The 17,083-nt window shown below is 37.1% G+C and overlaps 1 protein-coding gene across 4 annotated transcripts in view; it reads left to right on the plus strand.

Annotated features, from left to right (window-relative positions):
• The window catches only part of LOC141386709 (trypsin-1), a 236,789-nt gene that overhangs the window by 118,317 nt on the left and 101,389 nt on the right, over positions 1-17,083 (plus strand). The gene's annotated exons all lie outside the window — the stretch shown is intronic.

Below are 17,083 nucleotides of genomic sequence, written 5' to 3' on the forward strand. Positions count from 1 at the left end.
GCAAACTCAATAACCGTAGGGAAATCACTCATCTTGCGAAATCTGTTTTTAAAGAGATATTTAAGTGAGATTGGGTTAGATTTATTGTTAAGGCTAAGTCTTTGATATAACTCTCTGCGAATCGCTTTAAAAGCTAACCAAACCTAGTTCTGGAACATGATGACGATTTTTCAAAATTTTTTACGATTTGTGATCTAAATCTGTCGGCAATGCTGAGCGAAGCTCATGCTGAACAACAGACGTTGCAAACGATCAAACAGTGAGAACGGAATTTGTTGGTATTTTTACAATGTAATCTAACCGACGCGTAAAAAGGTCGCGTACGTTGTTATTGAAACTATAATAGAATTCTGGATGGAATATCCTCGTTTATAATATTTGGAGAAGATTTATACAAGAAATAAACCAAAGGTGCGAGAAATGTGTTTTGTTATTGTAAATTTGGCAGTGAAAATTTTTAAAGGGCTTTAAGCAAAGCGAAGGAGAATAACAGTGCCAAATATTGTTTGGTTGACTACAAATGTGCGAACTGTAACAATGTGTGTTGTTATTGTAAATTTACCAATGCGAATTCTCAACAAAAAGGGAAAAAACCTTTGATAATAACAACAACAACAACTACTTTTAAAATGATCAACTATGAGCGTTATATTTTAGCAAATCGAGAGTTTAAAAAGTAGCATCAAGGTGATTCTATGTTAACGATGTTGCTATTGAAAATACATATTACAACATATACTGTTTGCAAGTTCTTAGTTAAAATGAGAAGAGCCAGAATTAGGCTTTTGCAAATTAACTTCTGTTATTTTACAAAGTCACAAAATGCAAATTTAGCAACAACTAGGGATTTTTGTAGTGAGGCAGACACAATATGTATATAATTCGACCCGAATGAATTTTTACTAGAACGGATTTGCAACATGAGCAAAAGACCATTTGATTTATTTTGTTTGTTACATGAGACCAAATGCTCTGGAACAAATCTAATAAAATGACAACACGGATTAGGATTTGTGTGATCAACGCGATGTTGGGTGATCAGTACAACAAAATAGCAAAGAAATGTGTGGACTGCATAAGAAGAAATTGTGCAACGAAATTAATTCACTCGCGGAAGTTGATTGAAATTTGACCAATGATTTTTTTCTATACTACTCAAATTTGTAACCGAAAAACGAAAAATACTAACACTCGTGGGTAGCTCACTTTTTATGGAAATCTGAGTTTAAGTACCTGTAGTGGAATTCTGTAACTCATTTTTTGACGCAAAACACAAAATTATGAATGAAAAATATAAATAAAAGTTACCAACACTATTGCTGTCGGTAGGAGTTAGCAACAACATGATTTTGATGGGTTAATTAAATTTTACCGATTTTTGTCGGTAAATCGTAAAATGAGCTACAGTTTTTATTTGTTTCTTCGTTTTCATTCTTCTCGTTTTTTGAGTTACCGACAAAAATCGGTATAAATAAAACGCAAAAATATGAATGAAAAATATCAATAAAACAACAATGCTGCTGTCGTTAGGAGTTAGCAACAACATGCTTTTGATTGGTTAATTTCGTTAATTACGGAAATTATAAGCATATTAATTTTAGCGATTTTTTTCGGTAAATCGTAAAATGAGTTACAGTTTTTATTTGTTTCTTCGTTATCATTCTTCTTTGGGGTTTGATAGTTGCTTACAGTTATTTTTTGTTGATTTTAAACCAGGGTTTCGGAGTCGAGGTATTTTTGGGTCGACTCCGACTCCAGCCCAATTTTTTTCACGACTCCGACTCCGGGTCGACTCCGAGTGTAATTTAATAATGTAATAATTTTAACTTTTTCCTATATTTGGGCCCATATAGGATAATCTGTTGGGTTTTCCTGTCTTATTCTTTAGAAAGACCATTCGTTCGGAAATAATACTCAACTGCAGAACATAAATATGAAATAAAATTATTACCTATATTGTTTCGTCTGAATCTTACTTTAAAAAACGGCAACAAAATACAAGATATAAAGTATTTGTCGGAAGGAACTCTTCCCCGTGAAAAAATGTTTAAGCTTTTAAAATATGTGAAAATGAAGGGGCAATACAAAATATAAGGACTACATGCGATAAAAGCAATTCATGACCAGGTTTTAACATAGAAGTAGGCCAACATTTTGGAGTGCTTCGAGAGCCTTAAGGGGTGCATCCAGTTGAAAGCCCAATAAAACCCATTTTCATGATTTTTGTTCAAGAAAACTTTTGTGACAGATGTTTTCTTCATCAGAATGAGCATAACTTAATCGGCTTTCTGAATTTTTTGTTGAAAAATATTAAGAAGTTTTGTGGCAAATTGCCGTCTATGAAACCCTGTTTGTATACCCTCCACCATAATATGGAGAGTATAATTAACTTTGTCATTCCGTTTGTAACACATCGAAATATAGTAACACCCTATAAAGTATATATATTCTTGATCAGCATAAAATTCTAAGTCGATTTAACTACGTCCGTCTGTTGAAATCAAGATACAGCTCGCAAATTTTAAGATAGAGATATATAATTTGTTACAGAAGTTTCTATTACTCCTAGGATGGTTGGGATTGAAAATGGGCTATATCGGTCCACGTTTTGATATAGAACCATAGAACCGTACCTCCAAATGTTCGGTATTTTGACGATTTTAGCCTAATTATCCAACCGAAATAGCTGTGGGTATACAACTTTCCTCCATAGAATGGTACATCCCGATTTTTGGTATTTTCAAGGCTGTGGCCTAAAATGCATGAAATTGATATTTGGTATTTAGTCTTCCATGGGGATATAATATATTCTAGAAGAGAATTATAAATATATTTTCATGTCGTCATATAGCCCCTATAAAATCGTCCTTCTCAATTTTTGGTATTTATAAGATTGCGCTCCCAATAATCGAAACTGCTGAAATTTGGTATTTAGTCTTCGTTTGGGGTTGTACAACTTTCCACCTAAAGTTTGTCGGTATTGCTCCACGATTTTCGGTATCTAATATATAAAAGGCAATGTGTGTATGTTAGTATGTTTGTTTGTATGTTTGTATGTTCCGAATAGACTCAAAAACGGCTGAATAGATTTTCTTGAAAATTTCAGATAATGTACTGGGAACACCGGTCGTAAAAACAGGCTATATATTTTTTGAATGGTCGTCGCGGAAGTGAAATATCTTGGTCGTCCCAAATTATTCAAAAATGTATTATTTCAGATAATATACCTAATTTTAGTAAGCGTGACTACAAAACCGCTATAACACTGGCTTCAATATGTGGGATAACGCGGTCAACGCCATAGTTTGGAATACAGTAAAATCCCGATAACATGAGATGTCACTATATAGAAATTCCGAAATACGAGCCCTAACCACTATTAATTCGTACACAGAGCATATTTCAACAATGTGGTATTAAAGTATGTATGTTAGGGCGACCCAAAAAAAACAAAATATTTTTATTTTGGAGCTCCTACCTCCTAAATGTGTTTCGATTTGATCCAAAAACTTTGTATATGCAATTTTACGGGGATTGGTTAACGTTAACCCGTATCTACCGAGCGATCTTTGTTTCCATAGTAATTTGTATGGGATCAAAGCTGCATTTTCACGAAAATTCTCTAAAGGCCGCAAATATGGTCCAATCGATGAAAAAACTTTTGCACTTCATTATTGTGGCTAAAAAATGATCTCTACAAAAATTTATGACGATCGGTTAACGATAACCCTTGCTCTCTGGCCGCTCTTTATTTTTCGTAGAACTTTGTATGGCGACCAAAAACGAATTTTCCGAAAATCGCTCTACACCAGACGTGACCAAAAAGAGAACAGCCCAAAATGTGAATGTATTCAAACTATTGGCAACTTATGACTGTGTGTTAGTGTGTTTTTATGCACGCACGCTACAAAACAAAAACAAATCAAAACATTATCTCTTTTTCGTACGCTCTTTCTATGCATTCGGGACGTATGTGTGTAAATTGCCGAAAAACTTCGGCACCGCTGTGTCAAAGAAGAACACGTTTGCTCTACACGCCACAATTATTTTCCAATCGATGGAAAAAAGTTTACCAGTTCATTATTATAGCTGAAAAATGAATCCTACACAAATTTATGAAAATCTATTCTCTTTTGACATACATTTGATGTAAATTAAATTTCATGTTAAATAGTGAAAAAATACCTGATGTACGAATTAATAGTGGTTAGGGCTCGTAGGTCGTAATCTATTTTTTTATCCCGCTAAGTGTAGTGACCGGTGGTCCTTCCCACAAATTGTTTAAGAAAACCGCGAAATTCAAGATACTTTTTAATATATTGTTTAAAAATTGTTTGCATTGCTATGGTAATTACTGTCTTGACCCTGAATGGTCGTTGTGGAAGTGAAATATCGCGTTCATCCCAAAATTTTCAAAAATGTATCATTTCAATTAATAAGAAGGTCGTAAGCTGTTTTTTACTGCTAAGAATAGTGACCGGTGGTCCTCCCCACAATGTTTTTAAGAAAATCAGAAATCTTTGATATTTTTGAACGTATTGTTTACAGATTGTTTTCCCTGAATGATCGCGGTCATCACAAAGTTTTCAAAAATGTATTATTTCAATTAATATACATAATTTTAGTAAGCGTGACACAAAAATTATATTAATGCTAGCTTGAACAAGTGGGATAGCGCGGTCGTGAGCTATTTTAATATGGCTAAGTGTAGTGACCGGAGGTTCTCCTTCAATTTTTTTTTAAAGTCCATGATATTTTTGAACGTATTGTTTACAGATTGTTTGCAATACTACTGTAATTACCGTCTTGACCCTGGATGGTCTTCGCGGAAGTGAACTATCGCGGTCATCACAAAATGTTCAAACATTTATTATTTCAGATAATATACATAATTTTGCGTGCCTAAAAAATGCTATAAACGCTGAACACTAAACAATAGTGGGACAGCGCGATCAACTCCACATTTTGGAATACAGTAAAATCCCGATAACTTGAGATGTCACTATCCAGAGGTTAAATCCACCAAAAATAGCGAAAATCAGGCGCCACCCTTCTATGGGAGCTATATCAAAACGAGGACATATACTGAAAATTCTCTGCAAGACTGTTTACGACCCCCAAAAGTGACTATATCTCCAAACTATCGAAAATCGGGAGGTATTGCTTTATGGGAGCTATATCAAAACGTAAACCTATAACTGTTGCATACTGAGCGCAAATAAAAGGCGTGTCTTTCGGTCGATACGAATATTTATGCTCTCCTCTTTAAATTACATTAAAACCAAATTTCAGCCATTTTGGTGTGATAATGATGTTAAATCCTCAAAAATAGCGAAAATCAGCCAGTACCGTTCTATGGGAGCTATATCAAAACGTGGACCTATACTGACAATTCTCTGCAGTAATAATTACGACCCCAACCGAGACCAACAATCGAATATATGGCAATGTTAATTGACGTGCACCGATCATTATATGTGGGTCACAAAGTGCTTTAAACTGTCAATTTATGGTGAAGGGTATAATAAAATAGATTTTATATCTTAAATTTGGGGAATACCATTACATGGAATTTATGTCAAAACATTGATTTATATTATGAAGTTTCTGGAGGGATGCCTAATTATGGCTGTATCAATGCTGGATAGATAACTAAAGTTTACACTGAGAACCCAAACAACGGGCCAGCAACGCGGACCGGGTCAGCTAGTTTTGTATAAATTAAAGTATAAACACATTGTTCAACCCAAATGACTGCAATTTGGTATTTAGTCTTCGTTGTAGTTACAAAACTTTCCTCCAGAAATTTCTCGCTAGAAGCCTTCGTAGAACGGTACTCCCTAATATCGTGATGTTGAAATTATTCTTCGCTAAGGTTACAGAACATTGCATAAAATCAGACTGTATAGGTCCACGTTTCGATATAGCCGCCATATATATTTGTAGCCCCTATTTCTGTTTTTCTTAAAATGTTAAGTCACAAGTGTCTATCGAATTGGTTGTTAATTTGAATTTTGCAAAAATTCAATTTTTGGCTTGAAAAGCTGAAGTTTTTGGTCATACATAAAACGGACAAACAAAATTTAAATAATAATATCAAAACTAAATCTCAGATTATTATTCGATTGTCATAGATTTTTCTATTGGTTTCAAAAAATTAAAGGATTTATTGGACCAAAAATATTTTCTAATCGCGATTTGTGATCAAAATAGAGGTGAAAAGACTAGACTTCAAAGGAAGTAAATATGCTGTAAATCTTCCTCTAACTTAGTATAATACACCGTTTGCTTGTATGTTTTCTTATAGCTTTTTTTAAAAAATAAATAATGATTTTTGAAAAAAAAATTAGTATCCCGAATTTAATGTTATATTTTTATAATGTAAAAGAAAATTTACCCGGAGTCGAGTTATTTTTTTCGACTCAGACTCCAGCAAAATTGCTCGAATCCGACTCCGAAACCCTGTTTCAAACATATCTCAATAATCAAGGTAGTTGCATTTTGATAGATAAAAGTTGAGTTCAGAACCTGCAAAATATTACTACTTGCAGTAGTTTTCCCGTTTAGTGCTACAAATGCGTTTCCGTTGTCCGAAATCTAGTAAGACTTGCACTTCTCTTCTCTTGTTTTCTGCTATACAAATTTGGCCTAGTAGATTTTTTAAGAAGTTTGTATGGGAAAACAATTTTTGAAAATTCGCTTTTTTCTATCATTACCATTAAAAAGTACGGGAGCACAATGAAAAATTGTAACAATGTAATTTAATATTTTTTCACATTATTTATAAATTTTTATACTAGAATTTTTTGTTGCAGCAATTGACCATCTACCTTGTTTATTGTGATACGTTAAAAGAGTTGCAACTTTTGGTACTTTTTAGGTAAAAACAGGGTTGTATATCATGAGTACTGTGATTTCGATATTGATTTCGCTGAAATCACGAAATGAGATGATTTCGTTTTTGTATGCGAAATCATGTTAAACTTTGCTTGATTCTGCGCGAAATCACGAAACGGCGCCGCATGTAAACCAAACATAAGTTGGACTATAATGAACATTTAAAAAATATCCAAATCGGTCCAGCCGCACGCAGAGAAAAAATATCTTTTAACTCGTGATGAGCAAACTTTTATTTTGGCTGGCACCAAATAGTTTTTGTGACGCACATATTAATTTAAAAGCGATAATGTATGTTGTCAATTTTGATTCTGTTCACCACACAAAACAACAACATATCACAAAATCTCGATATATGGTAATATTTTCATAATTATCTGATGGTTAATCCTACCACAATCCGCTTAACTTTCTCAGTTTGACGTATGAAGTGTCAAAATCTAGGAAATTTGCCCGATGCACGCACAACAGCTGTTCACTGGCAGGAGCAAAGGTCCTCTCATTAGTTGTCCTGTCGATGAGTAAAAAGGCTGTAGGTTTTGTTTTATTTTCATTTAAATGACTACAACTTATTTGTGAATGAAGATACGAAAATGTGTAGAAACAATATATCAAAAAGTGACGAAAAGATATCAGTGCCTGAGTTGTGTTTAATTTTTTAAGTAATAAACACTTCTTAAATAAAAAGAATCTCCGAATGTTTCGTGCAATTTTTGTGTATTATTTCATTTTGTCAATGACCCCTCATTTAAAAATTAATAGCAATCGTATGCGAGTAATCGAAATATCAAGAAAAAGAATGTATGTATGGTAACATGGGGCGCCTTCGCCACGTTTTTGTTCAAAATGTTCACATACCGACACCGTTTTTTCACATATTATTTTTGGTACAAATATTAGCATATCTTGACTATAAGTTTTGATATATAAATGGTTATAATTTTGTTTTTAAAATATTATTTTTGAGAATTTACAAAATGTGTAAAAAGTGGCGAAGCCTCCCCAACCATGGGGCAGCTTCGCCATCGATATTGAACATTCTCCAACGGACTCTAAAACTGTAATTTACCATACTTATTCCTTAAATATCAACATTATGCAAAAAAGGAACATGTTTTCTATTGAATAATCAAAAATTATTTTAAAATTCACAAAAAGTAACTGCTCCTAGCGGTTAATTGAAGTAGGTGCCTTGAATTTAGGTACAAAAATCATAATATAACTAAAACAAGATACGTTTAGGATAATATTTGATTTTAACTTCATATTATAGTGTGGTATATCTATGGTATAAAGAATTTAAGTTAAACATGACATATTTTGAACATTAACCCACCACGCCCCTATCATGGCGTAGGCGCCCCACCCCTTACATATTTCATAATATTAATATATTGACATTTGCAATAGCTTTTTTCATGAGAATTATTGGGATTTATATTCTTCAGTAGTTGTCTTCTAACGGTATAAAATGCGTTTTTGATATCAGAATTAGGTACAGAAGATATCACAAAAAATACCTACCATACTTTTCCCAATACCCTAAAAACACAAAACCGTGTGCGTCCGGTATCATACCTATGACACAACTGCCAACTTTTGGGAGATGATAGATCATCATTAAACTAACAATTTTGCTTTTAACGGATTTATTCTAGCACTTATATTTTGCGAGAAAATCATAAATCATAAAATAACATAAACATCTGTTGTTGTTTCATAATGTTCTCCAACATAAACACGAGTTCGGTTTTAGTATGGAACAAAGGCAGAGAGAACTGCATAATGTTTGTTATTGTTATAAAGTATAAGAGTATTCTATATTATACTTATTTCGTCTATTAAATCCAAATTGTTCTTAAAAAAACTTTTATTTAAAATATATTGAAAAATCGTTTAATGGGCAATTATTCTCAAATTAAAGTACTTCATAATTCCAATTAACAGGGTTTGAATTTACTGCAGCAAGTTCACAGCACAGCATAGTGTCGCAGCATAGCACATAGCTATACCATCAAAAACGAATGCTGTTGCTGCTGTGCTGTTTTCAAAAACAAAAACCTAAACTGTTGCTATGCTATGCTGCGAACATTGAAGTATCACAGCACATGTTCTATGCTGTGGTTGCAAAATTTTCGCAGCATAGCCATAGCATCAGAAACAATAACGAATGCTACTGCTGTTCTCTGCTGTTTTCAAAACCAATAACGAAAACTGTTGCTGTGCTATGATCCGAATATTAAAATAGTACAGCACAAGGTATATGCTGTGCTTGTGAAATCATCGCAGCATAGCACATAGACATAGCATTAAAAACAAACGAAAACTATTGCTGTGCTGTGCTGCGAACATTTTTACATGCAATGCTTTGGACTATGCTGTGGCTATGATAATTTTACAACACAGCACATAGCAATAGTCATGGAATCAAAAAACTATTACTGTGTTGTACTATGCTGTGAACATATCGACATAGCATAACATTACTAATATTAACCCAGCTGATTAATAATGTAATAAAAGTCGGATGTACACAAAACTTGAATTGTGTAAACCTAGATAGCTTTACAATTTCTTGTAAACTACCTAGATTCTTTATTTCCAATGAGGATTTATACATTTTGATTACCTTAACTGCTATGGGAAAATGTAAACTAAGCATTAATAAATAGGAAATAAATTTACTTCAGCCAATAACCCATGCAATGTGAAACCAATCGAGTTGTTTCTTTATTTGGGTTATTAACCTGCATAAAATAACAATTGAAAATATATTAGGTCAGTTTTTCGCTGACACTCTAGAAACTACATTACATAAAAAGTAAAGCAGAGTAATTAAACTAACGTAAATACATATGTATGTTCTCTTTGAACATTCTCCCCCCACGTTGAACGGGAACGTTCAAGAAGCTATCTGGTCGATGACATATGATGACGACATTGACTGCCTCGGGGTTGGTGTTGGGTTAATGCTGCTGTTGGCGGAACTTTTGTGTTGGCGAAGTTTGTTCGTGACGTATATGACTACTCCAATTCCAATGAAAAGCGCCAAGTAGCTGACAGTGTGATGATGAATGGAAGACGATTTCATTAGTTGGGGCAGGCGTCCGAAATCAATGGCTTTCAGCTATTGGTGTAATGTAATGAGCTCAGCAGTATGAGTTTCATAGGTGTTATTTCATGTTGTGTTCAACAAAATAAGCTGACGAAGCTATTGTGTCCAATGCTTTGAGTCTCAAATATGGTGTATATACAATTGTCTTGTTTTCGTAATGACCCTATATCGTAACGGTGTTGTCTTCTTGGGTGCAATCGGGTCCAACTTCTAATGTTCCAGCCCCTTGTGCCTCTAAATCCGTCATTTTTGTACCACAAACAAACGTCAATTCTGTCATGTTGGCTAGAGTAAACATCCATCGATTCTTCCGAGCCATTTGGGTCCAAGGTTGATGAGAAACGGTTGACTGCAAGTCACAAGCTTCTGATGATTTATTCAGGAAAAATTTTACTTCGCATAAATGCGACCGATCGCCCTTGTTAAATTTTGCTTGTTTGTTGGAGATAAAAACGTCGTTCGTAGTATGGATGCAACAGTGCATTTCATCTGCTGTGAGAGATATGAACTCGTCCCGATGAGCGTTGACTGCCAATACGGCTGACTTAATTGAGATTGAGATGAACTGACCGGACCGTATCATCGGGATGGGAACCATGTTGAATAGATCATACTGTTGGAGATCCACTAATGGAAGGCGAATCTCAAATATGATGGTATTTCTCATAACACTTCCCTTACTCGTCAATTATTTGAAGAACTCTGTCAAGTTCTCTTCTCGAATAGGTAGAGCACGAGATGGTGGAATATGAGCCTTGATAATTTGGAGCTCGCTCAACAGCTGATGTGGGGTCAGTAGCAATGGGCTTATACGATTGTGATGAGCATCTGTTAACACGTCGATAATGTTGCCTTCTACATGTTTCAACTTAGATGACAGTTGCATGAGCTGCGAGCTAAGGAAAACAATTGACTGGGTTGCCTTCGCAACATCTTCCTCCTTTTTCACCTTATTAGCTAGAAGATTCATTTCAGCTTGGATGTCGCTAAGAGTCCTTTGACTCGCCCCTTCATCCCTTCTAATGATATTAATTGTAGAATCAATAATAGATGTCTGGTTCCTTAGCAACTCAAGTAGATGTTGCTTGACTTCATTTGCAAGGCAACATCTTCCTCCTTTTTCACCTTATTAGCTAGAAGATTCATTTCAGCTTGGATGTCGCTAAGAGTCCTTTGACTCGCCCCTTCATCCCTTCTAATGATATTAATTGTAGAATCAATAATAGATGTCTGGTTCCTTAGCAACTCAAGTAGATGTTGCTTGACCTCATTTGCCTTCTCAATTGTCACTGCCATTTGCTCCGCATATTCAGCACCCAAAACACCAAATAAGGAGTTCGCAAGGTTTCCAACTATGTTTAGCACCCCTCGCCTGGGAAAGATGTGCAAAGTACCAGTTTCTAGTTGTTTCTGGTCTTGAACCAGAGCCTCTGAAACAATCTCGCAGCTTCGATTTTCACCTGAAAGTCTGTACAACTCCTGAAGGGTTTTTATCTCAAACGAAAAGTCATCCATGTCTGCCCAAAACGTGGAAATGTCATAGTAAGTCATTACTTTCCACTCTGTTGTTACGACCTTAGTAACTCTAATGCCTTCGAAGTAAATTCCAGGCTTATTCTCAAACTTACGTACGCTGAACGACTGGCAGAAGTATAATGGCAGGAATAGCAATGTCATACATATTGTTGACATCAACATGCTGCTTGACGGCTTAAATCGCTTTGCCGATGGTCCTTCACCACTACTTACGTTCTTTAACGTTGGCAGAGGCACATTTTCATCTTCCATTAAGGGAGCTAACCTGTTTATAGCCCGCTTAACTTCCCCGCTCTGCGTCTTTATATCAGCTACTCGGACGGCTCCATCATTTCCCTTGTACGTTCGGGCTATTCTGCCTAGCGGCCACTGCATTACAGTTACGTTGTCTTCCTTAATGATGACCAATTTTCCAGGCTCAATGATTGGAGATGGTGTGCTCCACTTCCGTCTTTCTTGCAAAGTAGTTAAATACTCCGTACACCAACGTCTCCAGAACTCATGCCACCGCCTCCAATTCTTCGTGAGTCAATGACACGCTAGTTGTGGTGCGAAGTAACAACTGCTTTGCTGACTTCATCGCAGCTTCCCATACACCACCGAAATGTGGAGCTCTTGGGGGAATAAATTGGAAATCTATCCCTTCCCTTGCGCATGTGTCGGCTATTTTCTTCTCGCATTCCTCTCCAAATACCGCCTGATTCAATTCGTCGAGCTGATTCTACAAAGTTCGTCGCATTGTCTGAATACAGTGTTTGACATTTGCCACGACGAGCGACAAATCTCTTCAACGCACCGATGAATGCCTCCGTAGTCAGAACGGTCACTATTTCCAAGTGCACGGCCTTTGTTGCGAAGCAGACAAACACTGCAATGTAAACCTTATTTGGACCCACAAAGGCCCACAATAGTCAACGCCTGATACAATAAACGGCCTTGCTGGCGTGACACTGCTAGGTGGGAGGTTCCCCATGATTTGACTGTATAACTTTGGTTTTGATCGGGTGCACTTCACGCAATTTTGCACAATGTTCCGTGCCATAGCCTTCCCTTTTATAATCCAGAACCTCTGTCTTGATGTTGCAAGTAGTAATTGGGAGCCACAGTGATAATTCTCTCGATGAATCATGTCCAGGACGAGTTTCACAACCGGATCGTTGTATGGTAACAACATCGGGTGTTTTGCGTCGTATGCTAAGGTTGCCTCTTCCAACCTGCCACCGACTCTCAGTATTCCCTTGTCATCCAAAAACGGAGTTAAGCTGTGTATGGAACTTCATTTGTTCAATGCTCCATGCTTCCTCAACTGCTGTATTTCCTTCGCGAAATCCGACGCCTGAATAGTCTTGACAATTAGCTGCATTGATCGACTCAATTCCATGGGGTTTAGCACTTCTGTCGAGCACCCATCCTTGCGTCCTTTTACCCTTTCGGCAAATCGCAAGACATAACCGACAATTTGCTCTAATCGGCTAAATGAATTCCTGTGATTTATTCCATAAATCATATCCTGCAACCCGCTCTGTGAGGCTACTGCTGACACTGTACACTTTACCTTGAACTCAAAATCGGTCTGATTTCCTACATTCTTCGAAAAGCGTTCCGGCCAGAGAGATTCGTTTCCGTGTAGAAATGTGGGTCCATAAAACCACATCATACATCCTGACAGACGACCCGGCTTCATACCTCTAGAAATAAAATCTGCAATATTGTCTTTTGTACCCACATGTCGCCATTGAGTTCTAAGCGACCTGTCTTGGATCTGTTTCACCTTGTTGGCAACAAACGTCTTCAGCGATGATGGTTCCGAGTTAATCCAGTACAACGTAATTTCCGAATCTGACCAATAAATAGTCTTCAAATCTTCGTAACTCAACTCTGTTTTGACTTTTGAGGTAAGTTTTGCTCCCAAATCAGATGCACAAAGCTCCAACCGTGGCAACGTGATCGCTTTTATAAGTGCAATTTTTGATTTTGAACAAAGGAGTCTAACTATATGCCTTCCGTCTGCCAACTTAACCCGCAGATACATCACAATTTCTCTCCATTAAACATAGGTCTGGGTAACTTGAAATCATTTAGCATCTTCAAACTCTCTCGAAACGATAACCAATAGGATGTCAATTCTGCTCACTCTGCATCTCCATTGCGGTCGCTAAGCTGTCGGATCCGCACATGCTGATATCTGCGATCCCTCGTGTCCACTAGTACTTGTCTGTACATCTTCTCGATATCCGTTGTGAATACAAATCGCGGTAATCTAAATCGCAACAGCATCCCAAACAGGTCTCCTTGCACCTTGGGACCTGAATGCAAAATATCATTTAGCGACCACCCAGACGATGACTTACAGGACGCTTTAACAACTCTTCCTCTTCTCCAAAAACTGCACATGTAACCGTTCCTGCTTCAGCCTGTAGCTTTCCACTAGCAATCCATCCTAGTTTCGAGTTCTTAAATATAGGAAGTTCCTTGGACATCCGAATTTCTTGTGATAAAATCAAATTGAAATAAAACTCTCCTCCAAGGAGTACGTCGATTCTGCCCGTTTGGAAAAAGTGTGGTTTCGCTAGCTTTATGTTTTCTGGAATGGGCCATGACGTGACGTCGATGTCAGTGCTTGGTTGCGGTGAAACTATGTTTGATAATACAAAAGCTTCTAGGCGCGCTCGGAACTTGCTTGTTAGTGACTGAATCTCCACATTGACTCTGTGGTTTGCTGTTCTTGACCTTCCGCCAACTCCTTCGATAGCGAGAGTCGCTTAAATTGGTTCAATACCCAATCTCTGCATTGGCCGTTCTGATACCAAATTAATTTGTGAGCCGGAATCCAGCATCGCCTTAAATTCATAGCTCCTTCCATTATTGGCCTTAATGACTACTCGTGCGGTTGCTAGGAGTATGTATGACTGAGCTCTATTTTCCGATGCTACTGTAGGTGGTTGCTGAGTTGATATTGCTGCTGCCTTCTCTTCTGCTTGTGCCTTCGTGGAGAAATGTAGAAGTGTATTGTGCTTCTGTTGGCACTTCCTGCATGTTCCACTTGTACACGTCTTTGCTGATGGTCCTCTTTAAAACAATTCAGGCACATCTTGTTCCTAGTAACCCATTTCTGTCTTTCGGGCACGGTCTTTGCCAAGAACTGTTTGCAATAGTAAAGTGGGTGGTCACCTTTGCACATGTAACATTTTGGGGTTGTTGTTGAAGCAGACGTAGCTGTTGGCTTACTCTTTTGAACACCGTTGGCTGCTTCTAATGATTCGAAGCGACCCTTCAGGCATTTCAAAAAATGATCCATTGTTTGATGCTCCTTGGAATTGACAATCGACTGCTCATACAACACATGAGTCGTCTTGTCCATCCTCTTTGTCAGGATGTGGATTAAGAGTGGATCCCATTCTTTTGATTTTATTCCAAGGCCCTCCAGTGCTAACAGTGACTCATGAAGCCTGTCATGAATGTCTTTCACTGATCTGCAATCGCCTGACATGTTAGGCAAGCTAAAAATTCTCTCAAGTATAGATGACACTTGAGCTCTCTTGTTATTGTATCGTTCCTGTAGAGTCGTCCAGTCTATGTGATAATTCGCCTCCATCAACTCGAGGTGCCTTGTGAGCTTCTAGGCTTCTCCAGTCACATTCGCCTTGAGGTACCACATCGTTTGTACCAGCGGCAATGCTTGTTCGTTGATCATTTTCCCAAAGATGTCCGAAAATGTCTGCCACTTCGAGTAATTCCCATTGAACTGAGGGATTGTAACCTTTGGCAGGTTAACTTGATTTGCCAAGTTATCGCCTGACCTCTGCTGAGATGATGGACGATCGACCTGTGATAGCGTCGATATTTTCTCCTTGCATTTTAATGCCTCTTCCTCCAAGAGAACATATGCTGATGCATCATACCCAACCACTGTTGGGTCGTCAAAATTCTCGTACATCTTGAAGTGGATGTCTTCCACATTTGCCCACAATCGCTCAATTGTAGTCATCGTTTGACAGGGCGCACCTTGACCTGAGCTGACCCTTATTAACGTTTGGATTGACTGCATTAGAGCCCTCTGATGTCCCACTAATGCAGCCATGTTGCTGGTCATACTAGATCAGCTGGGTTGTTTCTGCTTCTCCATTCCCCTTACTGCTGGGAGTGGTTTTTGAGGTCCTCCTTCTTTACCTCCTGTATGGCGTCAACTGCAGCTCTATATTCTTCTCCAATGACCTTGTGCACGTCATTTGAGACATGTTCTTCTCTCTATTGGAGCCTCCTTCACATTCGAAAGCGCCTTCCTCAATTCGGCGATTGCTGTTTGCTGCTCGTGACGATCCATCGTGACGGTTTCTAGGTCCTCCTAGCTACTAGAATTCCGATGATTCGGGTCGCTTTGGTTAAACTCTCTCTCTCTGTTGGCTTGAATACCAGACGACTCTGGTTACTTGACTTCGATGTCTTTGTTGGAGGGCTTCTTTTGGATTTATGTGGCAGTTTGTGTCACATGGAACACGTTTTGTCACATTTCAACCAAAACACTTTTTATCAATCGTGTTCCACCTCCCTTATATGAAGTGCTACTGTGGAGTTGAACTATAAATGAAACATTTATTTTTCTCATATAAATAAAATAAGGACCATTATTATAGGTTTCCTAAACATTTATTTAAGGTATTGCCTCCACTTATTACTTTTTTTTTGTGGTAAAAATGTCGATCGGACAAAACGTATTGATTTTTTGCATTTCTAAGGTAACATAAAACATTTAAACGCGTTTTTCTTATAATACCATTTTTGTAGTCGGTTTCCACACTAGCTTCAAGTCGAATGAACATTTTTGCGTATATTTTTGTGGACTTACATCAATTTTATCTTTAAACTATGCATTTTTGTTTAAACGATTGATAAATTTTCGTTTTCATATAGCAAAACAATATTCAAAAATATTTGGATTTAGAAACTATTATTCTTCAGTTTTTAAACCATGTCCTTTAAAACAATTTGTTCCATACGCCCCATTATTCTTAACTTGGCAAAAATGGGCAATTTTTTGTTCCGAACACCATCATTTTTGGCGCGGAACAATTCGTTTTTGTATCCTTTTGTTCCATACGCCAAACGACATGGATATGGAACTAAAAAGTTTAAAGTTGTTTTGTTCCATACGCCAGGCTTATGGATATGGAACAAAAATACAAAATTTTCGGTGTAGCCAGACGGATATGGAACATATTGGCATCTGAATACCTCAGAAACTATATAAGATAGCGAAAATCAGACCAAAAAATCTGAAAGAGTATGGTTCAAAACCTTGTAAGGTACCTTTATCTCAAAATGTCAAAAATGGCGTATGGAACACTTAAGCATGACACCGACGATATGTATATGTACGTATACAGTTGAAGTAAGAATAATAGTAGTGGAAATGTTCACGTAATCATGCTAAATATCAAGTCATTTTTTATTTACTCAAACGTACTATGCAAAATGTTGTCCGAGATCACATGCGGTCATGGCATCAAATATTTTCTGGGTTATGTATGATGCTAT

Source organism: Musca autumnalis, unplaced genomic scaffold, assembly GCF_047663935.1.
Source record: "Musca autumnalis isolate F117 unplaced genomic scaffold, ASM4766393v1 scaffold_1, whole genome shotgun sequence".
NCBI lineage: Eukaryota > Metazoa > Arthropoda > Insecta > Diptera > Muscidae > Musca > Musca autumnalis.